Source organism: Pyxicephalus adspersus, chromosome 2, assembly GCF_032062135.1.
Source record: "Pyxicephalus adspersus chromosome 2, UCB_Pads_2.0, whole genome shotgun sequence".
Lineage (NCBI taxonomy): Eukaryota > Metazoa > Chordata > Amphibia > Anura > Pyxicephalidae > Pyxicephalus > Pyxicephalus adspersus.
The window spans coordinates 119,877,762-119,902,167 of NC_092859.1; the positions used below are offsets into that span (position 1 = coordinate 119,877,762).

The following is a 24,406-nucleotide window of genomic DNA, read 5'->3' on the forward strand; positions in this document are numbered from 1 at the left end:
CAACTCTCTGGAATGGTCTTCCCCGTCCTATTCGGCTTGCTCCTACTTTCTGCTAATTTAAAAGAACACTGCCTACCCATCTTCTTCTGTCTTTTGAAACCATCACTACTTCCCACCACTACATATCTCCCCCCTATTGTGTGTAAATCCCTCCAACTACTAGATTGTAAGCTCTTCCGGGCAGGATCCTCTCCTCCTGTATCACTGTCTGTATTTGTCTGTCATTTGCAACCCCTATTAAATGTACAGTGCTGCGTAATATGTTGATGCTATATAAATCCTGTTTATAAATAATAATAATAATATATATAAGCTAGCCTTTCACCTCTTTGTTTGAACACGGCAGTATATGCATTGGCCTTTCTGTATGATCCATTAATTCCATAGTCACACAAACTGCTCATGTTTTAGACACAAGCCTTACATTACATTTTAGGACAACAGCTCCTCCTCATGGCCAAAATCAGTGAAAATATTCTTTTGTAAAAGTCAGAAGAGATTTATGGGCCTACGTAAAAAGAGAGAAATGTTAAAATAAAAGATTATAACAGACAGTAATAATTACTTTTTTTCTTGCTTTTCTCCTAGTTATAAAAATGCCTTTAATTGCATTGTTCTTTCATAAAGTGTGTGTAAAGCCAAAACCTTTTTTAGAGGGAAGGGTTTGTTTTACTAGGGAAGGGTTAAATCTCTTTTCAGGTTGTGTTGTATGTGTGTCTGTTTGCAGGATTTTACTTTATGTTCTGTCTTGGAGAGGCAACAGGAAATGAGGGGAAAGTGAACAGTAATACCATTTGAGTATTATCCCTCACCTTTGATGAATACTTAAAAATATTTGTATGCCTAATCTACCCAGCAGGCACACAGACAGTAATAGTAAATTTTATATAAGGTCTAACCCTTTCCTACTTATGGGCGGCCTTTTTGGTTGTAGGATGGGAGTGAACCAGAGGACTCATAGGAACTCCTGATCCTGCCCAATCATTCATATCCACAATGTGACTTGGGAACTTTAAATTTATATTTACTAACATGTTTGATCTTTCCAAGTCCATTCTAAAAAACAGAGGCAACAGGAAATGAGGGGAAAGTGAACAGTAATACCATTTGAGTATTATCCCTCACCTTTGATGAATACTTAAAAATATTTGTATGCCTAATCTACCCAGCAGGCACACAGACAGTAATAGTAAATTTTATATAAGGTCTAACCCTTTCCTACTTATGGGCGGCCTTTTTGGTTGTAGGATGGGAGTGAACCAGAGGACTCATAGGAACTCCTGATCCTGCCCAATCATTCATATCCACAATGTGACTTGGGAACTTTAAATTTATATTTACTAACATGTTTGATCTTTCCAAGTCCATTCTAAAAAACAAAAAACACTCACAATTGATCATTTGAAATATCTGGCCCATGTACTAGGCCTAACCAAAAGTAAAAATATGTTTTTCCTGGGATTCAGTCTACTTTTTCCGAATTGTAAGAAAAGTGATCACACGAGGAAAAAAAGTGCTATAATAGGGCAGTGTTGTGTAATTAGATTACCAATTGGGGATTGCCAAGAGTTGTGGAGAGAATTCCAAAGTTATTGAGAACTATGTTGAAGAGGTAATATCCTAACAGGAAAAGTTAACTACACATTAAAAGGAAATTCTTATTTGCCAACATTACTAAGAGTATCTAATATTACATATTTGACTAAATATAGAAAGATGTGAACTGTTCTTCTACGCCGCAAACAACATAATTACCATTGTTCCATTTATTCTGAAATGCACTTTGTCTGCCAGTGGCATTTTCTCCAAAATAATGTAGAATATCCTGGCACGGTTCTGGCAACCCAAATGATACAAAGAGGCTCAGTTTAGTGCCATATGACTGTGTCCCCAGATCGTTCTATGCAGAGGAGAACATCTGCTTTCTATTTATCAGGTATTGTTCTTGGCTGTCAGAGTTTCACTGTTCCAATCTGACCTCTCTGCAAATATTTGGACAATGGAACTGTTTTAGAGAACAGGTTGGGGGGAGGGGGTGTACTTTCAGATCACAGCAGGGCTGCTGATGAAACAGACCAATTTTTGATTTTGGATTTATGGAGATTTAAAACTACTGACAAAAAGGTCCATGCTTTACAGCTATGTAGTTCCAATGACCTTCCTTTCACTCCTTTGAAAGACATATGAAATGGACACAGTTTGGTTTTTGGAGTTGGAACTTTGTGCAACCCAGAAGAGGATTACCTCTTCCCTAAAGTGGAATAAAATGTATACTTTTTAGTGGAAGAATTATATTCACTGCTTTATATGTTTGCATTCTTATGTTTTCCTGTAGATGTGTAGTGTACATTGCCTGTGGCTCATATGCAGGGCAGGGTTCACTCCTGACCTATTCCATGCATCTGGTAAATGCAAAGAAAGAGCTGGATTCCAGGGCAATGGCCACACAAAAGCCAATGGGCATGATTTATTAAAGCTCACCAAGACTGGAGAGGATGCAATTTTATCAGTGAGGCTGGGTGATCTGGCAAACCTGGAATGGATTTGGTCCAGGATTGAAAACATTTGCTAACAAATAGCAAATGACTTTAAGAAAACCATTCCAGGTTTGCTGGATCACCCAGGTTCCCTGATGAAAGTGTATCCTCTCAAGACTTGGAGAGCTTTAATACATCAGGCCCAATGGGAGAAAAGGAACCAGAGAATACATCAGTAGCCGTGGTCAGAGAGGGGGAACACAAAATTCACATATTTGTAGGAGCGCATACAAGAGGTAAGTGTAATATAATGCATAGGTATGCTGTACTTGGGAGAATTTTGACTTTTCAACCTGTTCAAAAAGTGTGGGTAATGATCGCAACAGTGATCCAATAAGTAATAGAAATATGCCATGGGTTAAATTTATCTCTATTTTTTTCAAACTTTATCAGTATAACTTGTCTAAAGTAACCTAATTAGCTTAAAACCAGGGGTGGATATATCATTTTTTCAGACTGTGCAGATGCACAAATGTCCTCAGAAATGTAAGGGCCCATGTATATTGGATGTGGGGCAGGCTGGGGTTGACTTGGCTGCTAGGCACGTGTAAAAAAGGGGAAACATTTGTAGCAATGCTTTTGGTTTGTTATACAAGTAGAGATGGGCAGTGAAGACCTTCATCACTCCCTGCCTGTTTGATACAGGGACAATAATGACTTCTCCTTTGGAAACGCTAGCTCCCTGGCTGTGAAGCCGATCCAATGGGATTTCCAGAGGCACATACTTTGAATAGGAATGCACACCTGGAGTTTTGATTTGACTGATATTATAATATGCATGCTCGTTCCAGGCCAGTGACTCATAAAGTACTGAAGCCAGGGACAGCTTTAAAAAGGATATATGTTTTCCTTCACACAGAATATAAAGCTGATTTAATAGCCCATTTAATATAAAGCTGTTATGCATATATTTTGATTATTTCTTATGGTCAGGACTAACTAATATAAATAATTTGGTCAGATACAGAAGTCTATAACTCAAATGCACACACATGTAAAGAAGTGAGAGATGTGTCTACTCCTACTGTTCTGTTTCATGTACCCTATATGACATACTTTTTTGAATAAAACAAAGACTGTATATGCATTTGTGTAAAAACAAACAGTGTAAACCTTTAAAAACTCTATAAATATTATATACTGAAAACTATAATGGGCGCCCAATGTTTCATTAGTAGGTACTGAAGATTCTAATACCTAGCACAAAATCAGCTGTTGGGTAATTAAATATCATGCAAGTTAATAAAGCAGTTAATATGTTATCAGCAGCTAATGTACATTAATGGTGGCAGGAGATCAATTAGATACACTGGATTTAGAGTAATATAGGAAAACATAAATGTGATGGAAGAGAAAACCCAACCGTTCTGCTCCAAGATAAAATAAAAGGTCCTAGCTGTATTATGTTACATGAAGACACAAAGAGTTTCATTATATGTGCCTTCAATCCAAAGTACCAGCCTACGATTTTTACAGCAAAGTGCACTTACAGGTATTGCTAATGCTTTTATTTAGGATGTACTAATAGTGGAAAACATTGCTTCTCTAACTTTCAGTTTAATTGGAACTGGACCAAAATTCTCTGGTAAAAGAATACTACTTTTATCCTACTCCATTTATATGGTGTCTGTACAGCAGTTTGAATGGCAAAGACCTGAAACGATGTTACAAAAATGGCAATTTGCTGCTGTTTTTAAAGGTACAAATAGGGTGGGGGCTAAATGACGAACTGCAGCTTGTGAAAACGAAGCCTTGGAACTGTTATGTGTACAACGGTCTGTAATGGAGTATGTTGAGATCTTAACTAAGTCTTAATGTTAAGCTTCAACCCATAACTGCCATTGAGATTTTTTTCACATAAATAAATATGAGATTGCATAATGTCTGCACACAAAATAAAAAATATCTACAATTGTCTATGTGTATTTTCATTTTGCTGCTATTTTGGAGTGTTTTGTAATCATTTAAGTAAAACTAAGAGTTTATGAGCATTTATGGTACAATCTACCTCTGGTAGCATTGTAACAACAATATTATATGCATAAATTGAACATGTTGGGGACTTGGGATACTTTTCACTTTTGGATAATGTAGTTGGCAAAGGTAATAACTAAAGGTAACAGAATCAACAAACAAATGAATGAACATCTGCAGCTGAATTCAAATAAAGAACAGCCTGGAGCTGCCTAGTGTAGGGAAGTGGGTGAAATGCAGCCATGACCAGGGGGCTAGGGGAAGCATAATATAGGTTAAAATAAAAAGGAGGTTTTGATAGGTCAAAGGGAGAGGTTAAGGGATAGGTCAGAATTTTGAAAAGGGGAGGGGTTAAAAGGGAGAGGAATGAGAAAGGAGAATTTTTAGGAAGTAGAGGGAGCAAACTTCCCTCTCATCCACCCTAATTTACAATTGAGGGTTGGATGTAGGGTGGTGGTTGGGGTCCTTGGAGGGCATCTTTAAACAGATGCGGCAGAAGGGGGAACCATCATAGGTGTAGGATCTCCAAAAGGTTATGGTTCATTGGGACTACCTTTAAAGTGGTTTTAAGGAGGGGCTGTGAGTAGTGTACTCATTCTCTAGCAGGTGGCCTTTGCAACGGAGAATAAATCGTGATGGTTTTGGCAGCTCCTCCAGGTGGTATGGTGTGGAGAGCATTGTCTCCAAGGACTCTCAACCAGGAAGGAGTAGTAGTTTTGGTAAAAGGTACATTTAAAGTTAAAAAGGTTTAAAAGTTTACGAAAGTGTAAGTGTTATTGTTACTCATGGTTATTTATATGGTTATTGTTTTTTATTGGTAATGTGATTACGGTTTACCTCAAAAAGATTTGGTTGTTGTTAAATGTTTCCGCCAAAAAAATGTTCTTTATGGCCATTTTCCCCTCAAGGATTGTGTGATGGCAAAGTGGGGTGAAGGAGAGAGAGAGAAGGAAGCAGAAGGGTTGGGTAAGTATGTGACGAGCATCCTATCTACCTGGGTCATGAACAAGTCCATGTGTTTCAAAAGCAGTAATTGATTCTCCACCAAGGAATGTTTGAGGGAATGTCAGATTGCCTGCTTTATTTATAGAGCCCTTAGACTACTTGATAAATTAACTGCAGAATAAGTAGGACAGGTGTTTCATACATATCAGTAGGAATAAAGGTATGTGACCCTCAAACACATCTCACTGGTTTAGATGGTTGGATAAAATCCCAGCCAACAATTGTTGCGTGACAGCTTCCTATTAGTTATGCCTTCCAATGTGCACAGTGCAAATAAACTCTAGTCTTTAAAAAAGTTGTTTTCATGGTACATGCATGTATTTTAAAGGATAAAAAATTATCATTATCGTATTTGGCAATTGTAATAGGAGTCTTGTGCCATTAGACAATTGTTGGCACAAGTGTTCCATTTTGGAACACTGCGCTGGTCCTGGTTCACACATTGGTGGCGCACGATAAATACTTTGACCTTACTCATAACATCCCATGGTGAGAATTCATGTATTGTTGGGCCAAGGAGATCAAATGTGCTGTCACCTTGTGCATAAAATATCATTTATAAAATTTTCACCCAAAGGTGACAGATACAAAGTGTAACACCGCTCAACAGTATCTGGCAAAGAACAGTTCCTTTCATCCCAAATCAACGACAGAGACATGGGACATGTTTAATGGCCGCCCACTCCTCTTGGATTTAGATTACAAGGCTTTACATGTAAGAGTTTGAAACGAAACGTATTAACCTTTCACTCAAAGGTTCTCACAGACGGTCTGGAAGAACAGAGTGATCCCTGGAGTGACGGTTCTGCCACAGCATACTTCAAAGGCCTGAATTCGCCGTCTGTCTCCGCCGGTAGGAGAGAAGATGGTCTGATCTTTCAGACAGAAATCAGAGGAGAGAGAGGGGGAGAGCACCCTTCATAATACATGATTTCCATCTCTAACACTGCTTCCCTTCCCAGAATCCACTGCATGAATCGCACTTATCACATTAGGTACCACGGTTCAATGAGCCTCTTACTCAGGAACATGCTGGGGGTTTTATGGTATGCAAAAAATAAATGTAATGCAGTCATGTGGCATCTAAATGTTTTTATTGCAGTAAGAACTTAAATGGACCACAACTATTATTGTTCATTTAGTGAAATTAGGGTCAAAATGAAGAATAGTATACAGAAGCAATCATATCGAATTAGGAGACACTAAAATGTAATCGACTGAACATTCTACTATTTTGATTCCTTGGCAAAGCTTAGAAACTGATTTCTAAACACGGCTTGTCAACCATGCTCTCTTTCTTTGTGTTGTATTCATTGGTACATAAGAGGCTAATCATCCAAAGTTTTCTACTAGGATCCAAAAGCTCCACAGATCCCATTTCTATGGCCCCACCATTCTGTATACAGGGCCCCTGTACAAAGGAAATTGTTTTCCTGTATGAAAGTTTTACAATGAAAGCCACTTGTAAATGCTGCAGAAACAGTGTGACACTTTTCAAAAGTTAGACAGACATCTTTCAAAGGTTTTTTTGATTTAAGGAAACTGGGTATGTCTACTGTGTTGTAAAGGAGCACAAAATCATGTTATTCAATAGAGGTTTTATGTTTTTTGTTATCTTGAAGGTCAAACATTTTATTGCACAGATAAATAAATAAATGAAATGTACAAATACGTGTTTAGAGAAACCGCACACTGGCTTTGAATTTGTAAAATAGATTTATAATTAGGTTTTCTCCACTCCCTAGAGTACAGAAACATATATTTTCCTTAAAAGCAACATGCAGTTAATTAGCAAGTGTTCCTTGGCTGTAACACATTAAGTTCTCGGTAAAAAAGATTTTGTAGTTTTGTGGGTCTCATTTCGCTACTCATAGTTACTGGACAAAGGGTAAGCGGAAGCAATTAATACAAAAAAAAAAGGAAACAATTATTGTTTCTCGAGTCACTGTAGGCTTTTTCTGTGCCTGTTTTTCAGAATGCATAAAACTGCAGTCCCATGATCAATGAATTTGGCAATTAAAGGCAGTCTGTGTTGAGAGAAAAGCTAGCTGCAGACAGCCATTGCTGCCCTTTCCTTTGGAAAATGTTAATTGTCTGGCTGTTGTGCTGACCTCTAGCTGCAATATTTTTTTTTTTTTGAGTCAATGACCAAGAACAAGCCAAGGATTCATTAACAATTGATGCTTACTTGTTCTAGTTCAGTGACTATGAAAATATTAAAGCAATTCAATTTTTTTAACACTCTGGGTGCAATAGTCAGCTACTTATAGGTTGCAGATTCACCCATGCTAAGTTTCAGCCTTTGTGCTCTTCCAGAGTAAATGACATGCAAAGTCATTTTACTCATTTTATGTGAGTACTGGGTGATACAGACTTTGGAACTGACAGCAAAGAGAAGCAGAGCCCTGTGCACTACTTGGCCAACCTAAAGACTTACACAAACTAAAATAAAGTATTGGAGGTGGGGAAACATCAGGAAGCAGGGTGGATCTGGCTTTAAATTGCACCAATATAACAGGCAAGTAACATATCCAAAAAAAAGAAAAAACCATGTTCCTACTACACAGTGCCTCCTTGTCTTTCTTGATTACCATTGAAAAAACCCTGCTTGCTGCATTTCACTGCTCATTGTCTAAATGTTGCAAGAAAAGATTGCTTAAACCAGCAAATGTTCGCACCACTACTTTTCCTATATGCTGTCCTATCAAAACTGCTATATATTACTTTTGTAAAGAGGCCTATACATCTGATCAAGAGAAATGTTGGGTTCTAACAGGGTCATTTCTCCAAATAAGGGGACAGGCGGGAGCTATGTGTGTGCTAGTATAAATGGAATTAATTTATTACAGTACATTTTTTCTTTAATATAGTTTGCATAAGCCTTCAAAGGCAACAGTTGATTCCCAGCCAGGACACTATCTGCATGGAGTTTGCAGGTTCTCCCCGTGTCTGCATGGGTTTCCTCCGGGTACTCCGGTTTCCTCCCACATCCCAAAAACATGCAGTTAGGATAATTGGCTTCCCACTAAAAAATTGACCCTAGACTATATTAATAACATATGACTATAGAAGGGACATTAGATTGTGAGCTCCTTTGAGGGACAGTTAGTGACACGCCTATGGACTTTGTACAGCGCTGCGTAATATGATGGCACTATATAAATACTGTGTAATAATATTATTAATAACAGTGAACCTGTAGCAAGCTTGGAATCACAGCCTTGGGGCACACCTACAGCAGAAGCAAGTGTTGTTGTGCAGCTGGCACATTGCAACCATTTGCACCATAGTGCTAGTTTCTAAAGAGCAAGCGTTTTCAGATTTGACAGCGGGAGGCAGTGACCCGCTTACTGCTGACCCTATCCATTCTTTTTAGCTGCTGCATTTAGATTTGTGCTACCTTGTCTAAAGGGGAAAGAAGGGGGGGGGGGGTTAAAATGCACCTTATGAGGAACCATTATGGTTCCTCTTACCCAGTACCCATGTGTTCTAGGCTTCCTACTTCCGGATATGGAAAATAGAACTTTTTCTATATATTACGTTTTTATTTTAAATATTATGTCTTTTTTAATTAATGTGAAAGGTAACAAAATCCAACAGTACTTCTGCAACTGATAAGATAAATATTGTATGCAAATACCTAAAAGTTGGATTGCTAGCCTCTTGGTTTTATAAATCTTAGCAGCAGCACAACACAGCACATATGTGAAAAGCATCCTTTTGTCTGCAATCTTTCACAACAGAATGGGCCCGCAAGGTAGTCCTTCTGGCAGCAATAGGATTAGAGAGGAGGAAGCACAATCCCTATTCCCCATTTCCACTGATACACAGACAGATTGTTCTGTTTGATTTGATCCTTGCAGTGTCTGGGATACCAGGCTGTTCATTTCCTGCATATGCCTTGTTCAGTGAAACAGCAAAACTGCCAAGAACTGAGAGCCAAGTGAGAAACTCAACTCGCTAATGAGATGGGGCCTGGCGGCAGCACATCCCCTCTTTCTATCTTTCTCATGCAGGTTTTCTCTCTCCGAGACTCACCAATTCCTACAGATTGTATATATATATATATATATATATATATATATATATATATTTATATTTATACACATACATATATCTGTATTCTCAGCACCTCACTAATCTTCTAATGACAGTCTATTCCTTGTTCATTCGCAACCCTCCTACAAATATGATTCTTATTCTCTTGTGACAGATAAAAAGAAAAAACTGTCTCCCTTCATCAGACAACAACTGTTAGTCAATTGAAAGTCAACAGTGCTTCATACAGTGCATACAAACAACCTGTGACTCTTTGTAGGCCTTAGTTATGAAACTGCCTGACAAATGAATTGGTGTTGCCCACAGCAACCAAATTCTCTTTTTATTTTTCTAATTGTATTATAGCAAGCTATAAATAAAAATATTCCCAGTTGTTGGTAGCACTGGGGTTTTTAACCCTACCTTGAAATGTACGGGTTGCTGTTGTCTTTCTTTGGGCTAGAAGTTGTTAAAAATGAGCCCCAGAATTTTGTAAAAGTTGTATATGTCCACTTAGCAACTGTGTCCTAACAGTTATATAGGGCTTGATTTATTAAAGTTCTCCTGTTTTGGAGAGCTTTAAGGCTCATAGTTCGGGCTTAAAGTTAGGTTGAAAAAGTCCATCAAGTTCAATCACTGGGGAAATAAACATACTACAAACAAGCCTATTCCTGGTGAACGCACATATAAGTAGTTTATACAGAGGAAGACAAAAAAAAACCTTATAAAACATGGTTCAATGTGCTCCAACATGAGGGGAGGGAAACAATTCCTCCCTGATTCCATGAGACAATCGGATGTTCCCTGGATCAACATTCTCTGTTATCTTTATTTTAAAACCTTAATACCCAGTTATTTTCTGTACTTCTATAAACGCATCCTACTTTTTCTTAAAGCAATTTATAGTAGTTGCTAAAACTACTTCCTGAGGGAGCCAATTCCACATTTTCACAGAACTTACTGTGACTAATCCCTTCCTTATCTGGAGGTTAAATTTCTTTTTTTTTTACAGATGTAAAGAGTGTCCCCTTGTCCTTTGTAATGACCTTATGGTGAATAATTGTGAAGCAACCTACTTTTTAACAGTGTGCAATTAATATGAAGATATAGAGATCAGTGGGATTTAGAATGTTTTCACAGTTAACCTCTGATTGATACACGCCAACAAATATCAGAATTTACTAATATTTTCATCTTTTTGACTCATTTCATCCTTTTGACTCTGTACCTTGTTAACCGCATAATGAATCTTTTTAGGACTGCTGTAAATTAAATTTTCTGATTCATGGAAGAATCTCACTCCTGTTTGCTGATTTCTGGAGAAACAAGTAATGTTACCCTTATGACCGCCACATTTAAAAGTCTGACTGCACCAAATGTATGTAATTAATGTGCCCACAGCAGAAAAAGCATCTGCTCCCTGAATGTATGCAAACAACTATCAAAACTGCCAGGAGAATGTAAAGGCGAATGTTTAGTCACAGCTAAAATGTAACAAGCTGTATTATGTAATTATTATTTCAAACTGTCCATGGCAAGGATTACCTTAGAATGCCACATCTGGATCCTAGCTGCCCCCTCAACCCCACACCCAACCAATACAAATTTCTCTTCTTTAGTCTTCTAATATTGATGGTCATTTCTTGATCAGCCAAATGCATTTTAAAGTAATATAAACACATATGTATATACTCAAATATAAATCAGTCTGCATTCAAAGCAGTAATCAATAAACCTGTCAATATTAATGCAGGTAAATTAATATATCCATGGTGTGTGTGTTTTTTTTAAAACATTTAATTAAAATGGGTAAAAATTAAAATCCCCGTTTAGTGAGTATATTTTTTTCATCCTATTTAACCTCCCTAAAGGCACATTTCTTTCCGGTTTTACATGTCTAAAAGCGGTACATTGTTTTTCACGAAAATTTATTTTACAGTACAAGGTTCTCCCCAGGCCCTTTGAGCTGGGTGCACCACCCGGCACTTTTCAGCACCCTCCCGGCTGTTTTTGGATGGTTACTAAAGAGTTTGGTCACAATACAGGGGCTGCCACCCACCTACAATTTCTTCCCACCCGGCTTAAAAAAAATTCTGGGTTGAGCACTGCAGTATAATATAATAGTATGAGTATAATAAAGTTTGAAACACAAAATCATGTAAAAATATGAAATTGAATAAATAAAAAAAAAATATATATATATATATATATATATATATATATATTTATTTTCTTTTTTTTCTTTAATTTTCAAATTTTAAAAAAATAATAAATATTATAGTCATACTAATATATATACTGTAAAATAAATGTTCTTGAAAACAATGTACTGGTTTAACACATTTAAATCCAATGTATTGCATTCAATACAGTTATTTTGTATTGAATGCAATACAAATGGATTTTGAATTTTCCGCCCCGCCCCACCGGCAACGTACACACGCACCAATGTCACCAGGAACTACCCAGTGACTCATCGCCTTCAGAAGACGCCAAAACAAGAAGGAAGAAGACAGGGATCGGGGCGGATGACGCGGGACGCCGGCGGATCAGGTAAGTGCTTTATTTACTTACCTTCCCATAGGTTTGCCTACCCCGAGTGTGACTCGGGGTTACCACTTTTAGCAGTTTTTTTCTACCCCGAGTCACACTCGGGTTTACCGCTAGGGAGGTTAAATGTACTTTGCATTTTTGAGTTAGTTCTGATTCGTCACTTGCTCTTAAATGATCTTATTGGCCAACAGTTCATAGGGCTGTGTCTTTCTGTAAAGTGTGTAACAACTCTGTAACAAATGTCTCTGAAAGGCAAGAGTTTGTTACACATTTTACATGAGGACACAGCGCAATCTACTGGTATGACTTAAGAATAAGGAACAATACTTTTTCTAATTTTTAAGGCAAAAATCCCCCACTAGAAGATGTATAGAAAAGTCTTCCTTTGTGGATACTTGTTGTGATGCCAGATGTTTTAGCAGGCTTTTACTGATTTTGCTTGAAATTAGTGAGTTGAGCCATTATTGCTCATTTCTAGTAAATTACTACATGTCAGTGATCCTGGATCCATTTTTGGCCATAAATTGTGCGGGTTTATTCCTCAATTCCATGTATCATCCTACAGTAACAGTATTATCAGGACAAATGCAAAACATTACACACGTGTGACTACAAAAAGCTGGTTATTGTTCCTTTTACACCCAGCCAACGGCACACCTAACTACCGGTAGTTAGTATTCTTGTTTGTTCTTGTTAATTGGTGAACTGTTGATCCATTTATTTTGTATGTCATGTTAAAGCTTGCAAGATCTTATAGTTAACAGAAGAACATTACATAATGTACTTCAGATATCCTTTCATATCTTTAATGAAACTAAAAACAACACAACCATCCTGTATGCCATATATATATAGATTAAAGCATACCAGTTTTGTTTTGCTTGTTTTTTGCAATTGTAGCTCAGATCACATGAATATTTACAAAAGGTAACTGTTGGCTGGCACTGTATGTCCCATGAGCTCCAGTCATTTTTTGATATTACCAATATCCCTGCACAATTCTCAGCTACTTTCCCCATGCATGGGCATGTATCAATTGTCAGAGTAACTCTAATTTTTAATGCAAAGTGTTATTTCAATATAAGACTTCAGTAGCAGCATGTCCCTGCCTGCTTCTATTCTTTGCAATATTTTGCCAAACATTGGCACTGAAACAAATATAACCAAGCTGCATCCACAATCCCTACAGGTGAATCACCGGTTAAATGCTAAAGTTCAATGTGCTTTGTATACTCTGCAATGTTTTTAAAACTCTTGATTGCACTATAGTCTGGCAAAATGAATAGTACAGTGCAGAGTGTAAAAAAATATTATGCTGACACAATTTATTTTATAGCAGAAGGCCTGCCTCTTCTGCTGTACCTGCCTTTTAAGTAGCATTACAAATTTCATAATGTGCATCATTCCTTAGATGCCTCACATTTCTCTAGGTTTTCTTTTTTACATTCCAGATCACTGAATCCCATGCTACTTTTTTATGTACACTTTGGGAATTTTATTTCTGTCTGTATTCATATTGTGAATATATTTTTACCCATGATGACAAGAAGTAAAAAAAAAATATATTTTCAACAGGGATAAAAACCTGCAATACAAGACAAAAAAATAGGGTTTGACTGGAGTTGGGCTTATACTGTTTGGTTCTGGCTTCTTAGACACCATTGTTACATAGAAACCTAATGGTAATAATATTATTCTCTCTGCAAAATCACATTCTTGTACTATGTAACCAGGTTCCTTTTATATCTTACTATATGCAATTGTAGCTCAGATCACATGAATATTTACAAAAGGTAACTGTTGGCTGGCACTGTATGTCCCATGAGCTCCAGTCATTTTTTGATATTACCAGGAACTTCCATCCAGCTATTAATTAATTTTAATATTTACCATTTTTTTTACAGTTCCACATTCTTTTACTGTTATGCAATTTTTGTTCTTGCTTAATTTGCAGTTTTGCCCCCAAACATTGACATCACCCCAGTGAAGACATGGAGGCAATATAAATCTTACAGATCTTTTAACATTACTCAATGTAATAAACACAGTATGTGGGGGGATTTCTCTTTATTGAATATTCTAAATACAGTGCCAGCCAACAGTTACCTTTTGTTATTATTCATGTGATCTGAGCTACAATATCCCTGCACAATTCTCAGCTACTTTCCCCATGCATGGGCAGGTATCAATTGTCAGAGTAACTCTAATTTTTAATGCAAAGTGTTAATTCAATATAAGACTTCAGTAGCAGCATGTCCCTGCCTGCTTCTATTCTTTGCAATATTTTGCCAAATATTGGCACTGAAACAAATATAACCAAGCTGCATCCACAATCCCTACAGATGAATCACCGGTGTGCCGGTTAAATGCTAAAGTTCAATGTGCTTTGTATACTCTGCAATGTTTTTAAAAATCTTAAATGCACTATAGTCTGGCAAAATGAATAGTACAGTGCAGAGTGTAAAAAAATATTATGCTGACACATTTCTGGCACTGAAAAACCAGGTGTTCTTTTATTCGCTGGTTGTTTAGGACTTATGACGTTGTCTGACCCTGGCTGCATTGACTTCACTGAAGCATACAAGCATAATATTGTCAACATAATTGCTAGGGTGGGGGGCTGACACAAATGTGTGAAAGTCATTTAAAAAAAATATTTTACAATATGAATAGCAGGAATAGCTATTTTTCAAATGCTGGCTATTGCTGGCCACCAAATTTTTATGTTAATTGCAAAGCCCCTGAAAATAGCATTAGCAACAAAATAGAAGCATTTTCTAGTAAAAGAAAACAACAACAAAAAAAATAGGTAGAGGAAACAAATTTATATAGCAAGCAAGGGGTTAATTAGATTCTAAATGCCATTCATTACCATCACAATGCTTGCAGATAGGAAAGGTTTTTTTCTCTTAAGTCAAACAGAAAAATATTTGTTTTTGTGAAATGTGTGACACTTTTATCTATTTGCAGGAAAACCTATCGTATTGCACTTGGCTGGGAAGAAAGTTGTAGCTTGAAAGAATACAATGTAAATAAATGGGACATTTATACTATGGATGCAGGAAGACCTACAATTGGAGTGTTTATATTTTTATTTGCGAAACAATCATGTGCCCACCTACCATTAAAACCAGATATCTTTATAGGCTTGGGATCTTCCTTGAAAGGAAATGGTGGGAAACAAGCAGGTTCAGATGCCATGGAACCTGGCACACCAAAGAAGGAAGGAGAAAAAAGGGAATTTGCAATAACCAAAAAAAAATATTGGTCAGCAACAGTCTGTATTAAAAAAACAGCTATTATCTCCTACACACAACTTTATTTTTCTTGGGACATAATCTCACACGTCCCCCAGACAACACTTTTTATAATAATGGGGGGGGGGGGGGGGGGGGGACATTAGAGTGTCAGCTCATCTGTACAGACACTGATGGGGGGGGGGGGGGGCTTCTGCTCAGTGTACACTGAAGAAAAGACTGCAAGTTTACAATTTATTTTATAGCAGAAGGCCTGCCTCTTCTGCTGTACCTGCCTTTTAAGTAGCATTACAAATTTCATAATGTGCATCGTTCCTTAGATGCCTCACATTTCTCTAGGTTTTCTTTTTTACATTCCAGATCACTGAATCCCATGCTACTTTTTTATGTACACTTTGGGAATTGTATTTCTGTCTGTATTCATATTGTGAATATATTTTTACCCATGATGACAAGAAGTAAAAAAAATATATATTTTGAACAGGGATAAAAACCTGCAATACAAGACAAAAAAATAGGGTTTGACTGGAGTTGGGCTTATACTGTTTGGTTCTGGCTTCTTGTTACATAGAAACCTAATGGTAATAATATTATTCTCTCTGCAAAATCACATTCTTGTACTATGTAACCAGGTTCCTTTTATATCTTACTATATAACCTCCTGAGCGGATCTATATAACTAATCTTCTATTCTGTGATAGAGAAAGCGAGACCTTTTTGTAGGATATCTACAAATTCTGAGAACAGACTAACTGCAATGTTAATAGCGCACTGAGTGATGAAAATAATTCAGCTTTTATCAAAATGCTAGCTGTCTTGAATTTAATATATTCTACCTTAATAAGCGAGCAATGTCCCCTGCCTACACAGACAGGTACTCACGCTAAAAAAGTGCCAATTTTAGGAAAAAATAATAGGTGCTGCTCCCTAGGAAACTATGTGACGTTTAACATTTACATGCTGCAAACACTTTAGAACAGACCTTTCTAGAATGATAGGCTGATAAACTCAGTTTGTGTTAAACTTTTAGGGACAAAATTCTTTGCTCATTTTTAGGAAATCATTTAAATTGCTGAATAAACAAATATTCATTGTTATAGGAGTCACTGGAGACAAAAACATTCCTGAGGGCAAGAATCATGATTCTAAATGTTTTGTTCTTTAAACCAGCAAATGCAATTGTGTTTTCAGGGACAGTTGTTCAGCAATTGTTGAGGAAAGAGAAGACGTAGTGAAGAAACAAATGATGGGTCAATTAACTATATGGAGATGGGACCCTCATGTGGCCAGTATACACCACGGCATAAGTAAATCCAAAACTGGCGTCTTGTTAGGGTCTACTAGACCGTACATCAATCACTGAATGGGTTATTATGGCAGATGGTCTTTGCTCTCAGGAGATTTTGACAAGGAGAACTCATGGGAGAAGCAGAGCACATGTTTGAAAGTCACTGATGTACGGCGTTGTGAAATGTGGGTGTCTGCTTGATAACCATATTAACATAAGACAAGCTCTAACAGGGCCTAATTGTACATGAAGCAATACTTCTGGTCCTGAAAGAAAACTGTGATTTGTGTAATGCATACTTGCCAATATAATGTATGTGATTTTTTGAACAAGTCAGAATGCATTATAAATACACCTCTTCTAAAATGTGTGTATATCCTTAACCATGAAGTCTTGTGAATTGCACCTACAGAATACATGCATTAAAAGAATAAAACAATTCTTCTTAAAGGTAAATCAGCACATTAGATATGTCATATAACAAGTCATGCACTGTGCAAACATTCTGTAATTAAGACTGGTCTTAATGTAAAGGGTGACTGGTCTTGTGTCCTCCCCCATGTAATTAGGAGGACCTGCTGGGTCTCACTTCTGCAAAATTAAGGCAGCTAAAAAATGATGTTACTGCTACCTTTTCAGGCTAATAACTGCAAAAGCTTTTGTTGTGCACAATATTAATTTATACTTTGCATGGCTATTGAGGAATACACATATAAAAAATGTTTGTGTCCAGATATTGCAATTTCCCGCACATGCATTTACAACACATTTATGATAGTTTTAAGCTTTATACATTGGGGGTTGATTTACTACGGGAGTTTACACTGTGCACTAAGCAAAGTGAAATATGCATTTCCAAGGGATATTTAATTATCTTAGTATGGATGTGAAGAATAACTTTGAAAAGAATATTATGGACAAGTAAATCTAAAAAATAAAAAAAAAGAATGTATTGCACAGCCTATATTTCATAGTAAATCAACCCAAATAGATCAGAGATGGTTAATAATAAAAAACGAATACATTTTTGGCGTTGTGAAATGTGGGTGTCTGCTTGATAACCATATTAACATAAGACAAGCTCTAACAGGGCCTAATTGTACATGAAGCAATACTTCTGGTCCTGAAAGAAAACTGTGATTTGTGTAATGCATACTTGCCAATATAATGTATGTGATTTTTTGAACAAGTCAGAATGCATTATAAATACACCTCTTCTAAAATGTGTGTATATCCTTAACCATGAAGTCTTGTGAATTGCACCTACAGAATACATGCATTAAAAGAATAAAACAATTCTTCTTAAAGGTAAATCAGCACATTAGATATGTCATATAACAAGTCATGCACTGTGCAAACATTCTGTAATTAAGACTGGTCTTAATGTAAAGGGTGACTGGTCTTGTGTCCTCCCCCATGTAATTAGGAGGACCTGCTGGGTCTCACTTCTGCAAAATTAAGGCAGCTAAAAAATGATGTTACTGCTACCTTTTCAGGCTAATAACTGCAAAAGCTTTTGTTGTGCACAATATTAATTTATACTTTGCATGGCTATTGAGGAATACACATATAAAAAATGTTTGTGTCCAGATATTGCAATTTCCCGCACATGCATTTACAACACATTTATGATAGTTTTAAGCTTTATACATTGGGGGTTGATTTACTACGGGAGTTTACACTGTGCACTAAGCAAAGTGAAATATGCATTTCCAAGGGATATTTAATTATCTTAGTATGGATGTGAAGAATAACTTTGAAAAGAATATTATGGACAAGTAAATCTAAAAAATAAAAAAAAAGAATGTATTGCACAGCCTATATTTCATAGTAAATCAACCCAAATAGATCAGAGATGGTTAATAATAAAAAACGAATACATTTTTACAAGGTTTTGTGTTAAAAATTTTTCATACACAAGCCAGATGCGAAAGAAATGCATGTTCTGCGATAGCCATGCTAATGCCAAAGATCTCTCTTCAACTTGCCTACCAGTCTTCTTTTGTCTCTTAAACCCTCACTATATACCCACCATTCCATATCCCCCCACATAGTGTGTGCTGATTCCTCCACTTCTTAGATTGTAAGCTCTTCTGGACAAGGTCCTCTCCTCCTCCTGTGTCACTGTCCATATCTGTCTGCCATTTGCAACCCCTATTTATTATACAGCGCTGCATATTATGTTGGTGCTACTGTTTAGTAATAATAATAATAACAACTGTAACACATACAAAAAGGACAACAAATGCTACTGAAATACCAAACCACCCCTTTCCAACCCTTACCTATATTTAAACCTTCCTTTATACAATGCCTCTTATAAATGCAAATTAAATGAAAGAGTAACCAAATAGGCAAATGCATCAAAAACAGAAAATAAAGAGGTCAAAGTCACAATTACTTTTTGGAAGGGTAGCTTATACTTGCTTGCAGGTAGCTCCACACCAAAGGCTTTAATAGAGCAGTTCTGAGGCCCTGGTATTTTTGGTACTATAATACCTTTCCCATAAGACACAGGCCTGAGTCAGAAACCCATTGTTTTAGCAATATCTGAACATCAGCTATGGTGAGCTATGAAAAAAAGACATAAAACTTCCTAAAGGTCCATTAGTCCACTGGTTTAACAATGGCTATCTGTATAGAATGTATTTTAGGATATGTCATGGGTAGGTTTGTGTATGTCCAAGTTGGAGTTCATATGTCCTCCCATGTCACCTTTACTGCAATATGCCTGTGCCAGCACAGTTTCATGCACCTTCCATAAAATTTGCAATCTACATGATATGAAATATTCATTCCTCATTGTTTCAACCTTGCCAACACAGAAGAAAGAAATGCAATAAAGTAAAAAAGCCCATATAGGGAGGCTGGTTACTAGAAACGAAAAAAAAAGTAAGGTATCTGTGACATCCACTAAGATTTTGTCAGTCATTTTTCAGCACAGTTTAGTTAATTATCCAATTATTCTAATTATTTGTAATAGGTAACACAGATGACCATTTCTTTGTCTCTCTGAACCCATCCACCGAGCAATAAATGAACGTAGAGGAGGTTAGTTTAGCTCATTTTATGATCCATCATGTCTTTTATTCAATTCCAGCTGTGAAAAAAGAAATACTAAGACAAAGCTAAATGTTTCACATTCAAGCAGTGCTGAGATACAAATTGTTAGCATAATTAGTGTTACTGCACCTTTACACATCTTTATCCCAAAGCTAATAAATTAGAAGGAAGGGAATTAAACATATACAAAAATCTCATTTATTTCTCCAGGTAACTGCTGGAGCAGAGAGATCCAGATTCACTGAGAGCTGCTCTACAGTACATGTGTAACAGGATAGGACGGGACACTTCTATTTTTAGGGTTGTCCTAAGGGGATTTTGGCACCGGGAAAATGACGCTCTGAGCAACTAGTTAAACGTGAGGCTTTTCTGGCGGGCACCTTGGAGGAGAGAGATAATTATACCCACTGCAATTTCTAATAATGGGATTACATAATGGCAGACCAGGTCAAAAACATATATATTTTTTAATAGCTGATAACCTTTTTCTGTATTTTGAGGGGCACAAAAATGTCAGTGTGTATTCATCTCTCCTGCATAAACTCCAACTCAATTTCAGATATTTACATTATTTAAATTGTGTTTAAATTATGTCTGATCTTACCAGAAATAACCAATTTTACTTTATTATATACTAGTGCAAAAAAGCAAACAAAACAACGCAGTTGCTTGGTAAACTATGAGGGCATTGTATAGTAAACTGTAGCCATACAAGAAATGCCTACATTAGAGTCATTGTCATGTCATTGTCACTCCAGGGTCATTGTCATGTCATTCCAGGGTCCATGCGCCATTCCAGCAATACACCTATATAGGAACCACCAATACCTTTGTGCAGCTAGTTGGGAGGGGCAAGGGGAACAAGAGTTCCACATCAAAGGTTCAGAAGTGTTTATTTCAAAGAGAAAGACAACCAGCCAACATGCTTTAGGTGCTATAGGGTCACCCTTCATCAGGGCTTAAACTGCTTCTTTGTGTCCAACTTGTGTAGTCCCTATGCAACCAACTGTTGAAGCATGTTTTTGGACTAAAGAAGCTAGTTTATTCCTGAGCATAATAAACTATTAAGTCCAATAATGACTGTCCCTTCATCAGGGCTTAAACTGCTTCTTTGTGTCCAACTTGTGTAGTCCCTATGCAACCAACTGTTGAAGCATGTTTTTGGACTAAAGAAGCTAGTTTATTATTCCTGAGCATAATAAACTATTAAGTCCAATAATGACTGTCCCTTCATCAGGGCTTAAATTGATTTAAATAAAATGTTGGACCCATATAGGTTAATGACAGATGGCCTTGTAGACGCTAGAGGAGTCTCACACCATTTACACAGTCAGTTTGAGTCCTGACAAGGCAGTAACAATATGGCCTCTGAAACTTGTTAGGTTTGAACTTCAATGACAAAATAAAAACTTTTGGACTCCTTAACCTTTGCGTTGGTGCTTTTGTTTTCCCTTAGACATCCTAGATAAAAGAGGCAAAATAATAATGTAAATAATACAGTTACAATTGTATACAGACACAACAGTGTCACATTTTTTATCCCTTTGCAAGTGTATATGTATAGAATGGTTGTAATATAAGTTAGTCTGAGTATGTTGATCAATATTGTGCATTCTTCCTTCTATACCCTCATATATACACTGCATGGGAAAAAGTGGAGTTATTCCAAGGCCGTGCTGCCTAATTATGTCCATTGCAGGTAGGAAACTAAATGCTGAGCACTTTTGCTTCAATGAAAGTGACTAGCTGTCAGCTTTAGTGGAGAAGTAGTGTGTCATCCAAGAGAGGAAAGTAAATAAGAATTGGGCAATAGGGAACTGACTAGTGTTTAGAAATCACTAGACAGCAGCAAGAAAATGAAATCATGCAGGTACAATATCAGGGACATACAGAATTATTTAGCCGACAAGTCTCTCATTGTTAACCTCTCATTAAAATATGAGATCACACGCAGTCATGCTAAAATTCTGATTAAAATAATTTTGGGCATTGATTTGGAAATGTGGGCAAAAAAGGATTGCAGACTTCTGTCTTTGCTGCACATTAGTGACTTGGGAAGTACTGAAGCTAGATGATCAACATAACAACACAATAATGTAATATTAATATACATTATTACAACAATAAATAACAAGCAATTAAAATCTAACCAAAATCGAAGAATTAGCACTTTTACATTATATTTTTACCGAATATGGCAGCCATGTATCTGTAGATTACAACTGATCTGTTCTAACTCTAGATAGTGCAGCCAGCATCATATATATTTGTTTTTTCACCAAAACTATATTTTTTTTCTATTTAGTGCTTGCATACTACATTACATGCAATGTAATGCTTACTTATTTATTACCTCTCACAGAGATCACAGTATCCCTCTGATAATGCCTTTACTTGCTTTTTATTCCGGAAGGACAGAACCATCTTTTTACGGACAATATTCAGGGTCAGTATCTACATTCTGCATTAAAATGCTGGGTCAGAGATGACACATTCATGTAAATCCTGGGCTTTCAGCAATTCTCAACTATGTTTCCAAATCTGCAACATAGATCAGCTTCTGGTGCTGTCTCTGAATTGTGAATGGTCATAAAGGTTGAATATTGGGGGACTAAGCAAATGCTTTTTTCTGCCTGCAGCAGACCAATGGCATCATCTCAAAAACTAGATAAGTTTTTTTACTGAAACTCAAGAGCAGCTTTTTATGATAAAATGCACAGCGATTATGCAAAATAAAAATTTGTGACAAGGGTCCCCACTTATATAGAGGGGTGAATCAATGGGCCATACAACAATAATAACGTAAACCTCTTACATCTTACAAATAGAGATCCAACAGGTAAGCCCTTTAAAACCATTAACTTTAAAAAGAGTGAAAAATAAATTTCACTGGACCATTAGTGAAAGAGACCTGTATGCATTTAAGTAATGGATTAACCCTAATGCTGGAAGACAGCAGAGAATAAACCAAAGTATTTATAGTAGACCTAACTAGGATCAGGAGAGTATGGCATACGGAGAATTGGAAGTAAGAGAATATTCAGGATCATCTCTGTAAAAAGGATGTAAATGTGTTAAATCCATAAATCAAAAATTTACTAGACTTAGTACCAATATATTCCATACTGTCGCTTTAAAAAAAAAAAAGGGACTTCGGGAAATCTGCTATACCTTTTCATCACCTAAGAACTGCGCCTATTAGTGGGTCACAGCAAATTATAACCTACGTAATAGAGTAATCAAAGAGAAAAAAAGAAAGTGTTTTCATCCCTATTTAATGTACAGCGCTGCATAATATGTTGGCGCTATATAAATCCTGTTTATTAATAATAATAATAATAATAATAATAATAATAATAATAATTACCTCTCACAGAGATCACAGTATCCCTCTGATAATGCCTTTACTTGCTTTTTATTCCAGAAGGACAGAACCATCTTTTTACGGACAATAATCAGGGTCAGTATCTACATTCTGCATTAAGATGCTGGCTCAGAGATGACACATTTATGTAAATCCTGGGCTTTCAGCAATTCTCAACTATGTTTCCAAATCTGCAACATAGATTCTGGTGCTGTCTCTGAATTGTGAATGGTCATGAAGGTTGAATATTGGGGGAAGAGACTAAGCAAATGCTTTTTTCTGCCTGCAGCAGACCAATGGCATCATCTCAAAAACTAGATAAGTTATTTTACTTAAACTCAAGAGCAGCTTTTTATGATAAAATGCACAGCAATTATGCAAAATAAAAATTGGTGACAAGGGTCCCCACTTATATAGAGGGGTGAATCAATGGGCCATACAACAACAATAACTTAAACCTCTTACATCTTACAAATAGAGATCAAACACATAAGCCCATTTAAACCATTAACTTTAAAAAGAGTGAAAAATAACTTTCACTGGACCATTAGTGAAAGAGAATAAACCAAAGTATTTATAGTAGACCTAACTAGGATCAGGAGAGTACGGCATACAGAGAATTGGAAGTAAGAGAATATTCAGGATCATCTCTGTAAAAAGTGTTTAACTGTGTTAAATCCATAAATAAAAAATTTACTAGACTTAATACCAATATATTCCATACTGTCGCTTTAAAAAAAAAAAGGGACTTCGGGAAATCTGCTATACTTTTTCATCACCTAAGAACTGCGCCTATTAGTGGGTCACAGCAAATTATAACCTACGTAATAGAGTAATCAAAGAGAAAAAAAGAAAGTGTTTTCATAACGAGGACTGGCAATGACACAGAACAATAAGAAAAGCATCATTTCACATCCAAACTGCCGAGCACAATTCAGAAGTTTCATAACATGTTCATACCACGCTGGCAATGACGCACAGACCTGCTATCCTTTCACTGATACAGACAAACATTATTGTCAGGTCTCTGCCTCCCTAAAACATGTGCTGACCACAGGAGGTCACCATTGTTACATAAACATACTCCAAGTGTATGGTGTTCAAAGAACATTGCATTTATCCGTCCATTGAGAAAAGCTTAGCTCTTGTAACAATTGTAATTATACAGTGTTTTCAGTTACAAATTACTCAGATCCCACACTCAGTAGTCAGTGGAGGCGTGATGTTAACAGCCAACCAAAGGCATTATTTAGGCGTTGCTACAGAGATGACATTTTTCATATGACTACACACTAAGACACAGGAAACACACAAAAAAAATACATTA

At 36.6% G+C, this 24,406-nt stretch overlaps 1 protein-coding gene across 1 annotated transcript in view; it reads right to left on the bottom strand.

Annotated features, from left to right (window-relative positions):
• RORA (RAR related orphan receptor A) overlaps positions 1-24,406 on the bottom strand; it is a 249,471-nt gene that overhangs the window by 159,512 nt on the left and 65,553 nt on the right. The window lies entirely within an intron of this gene.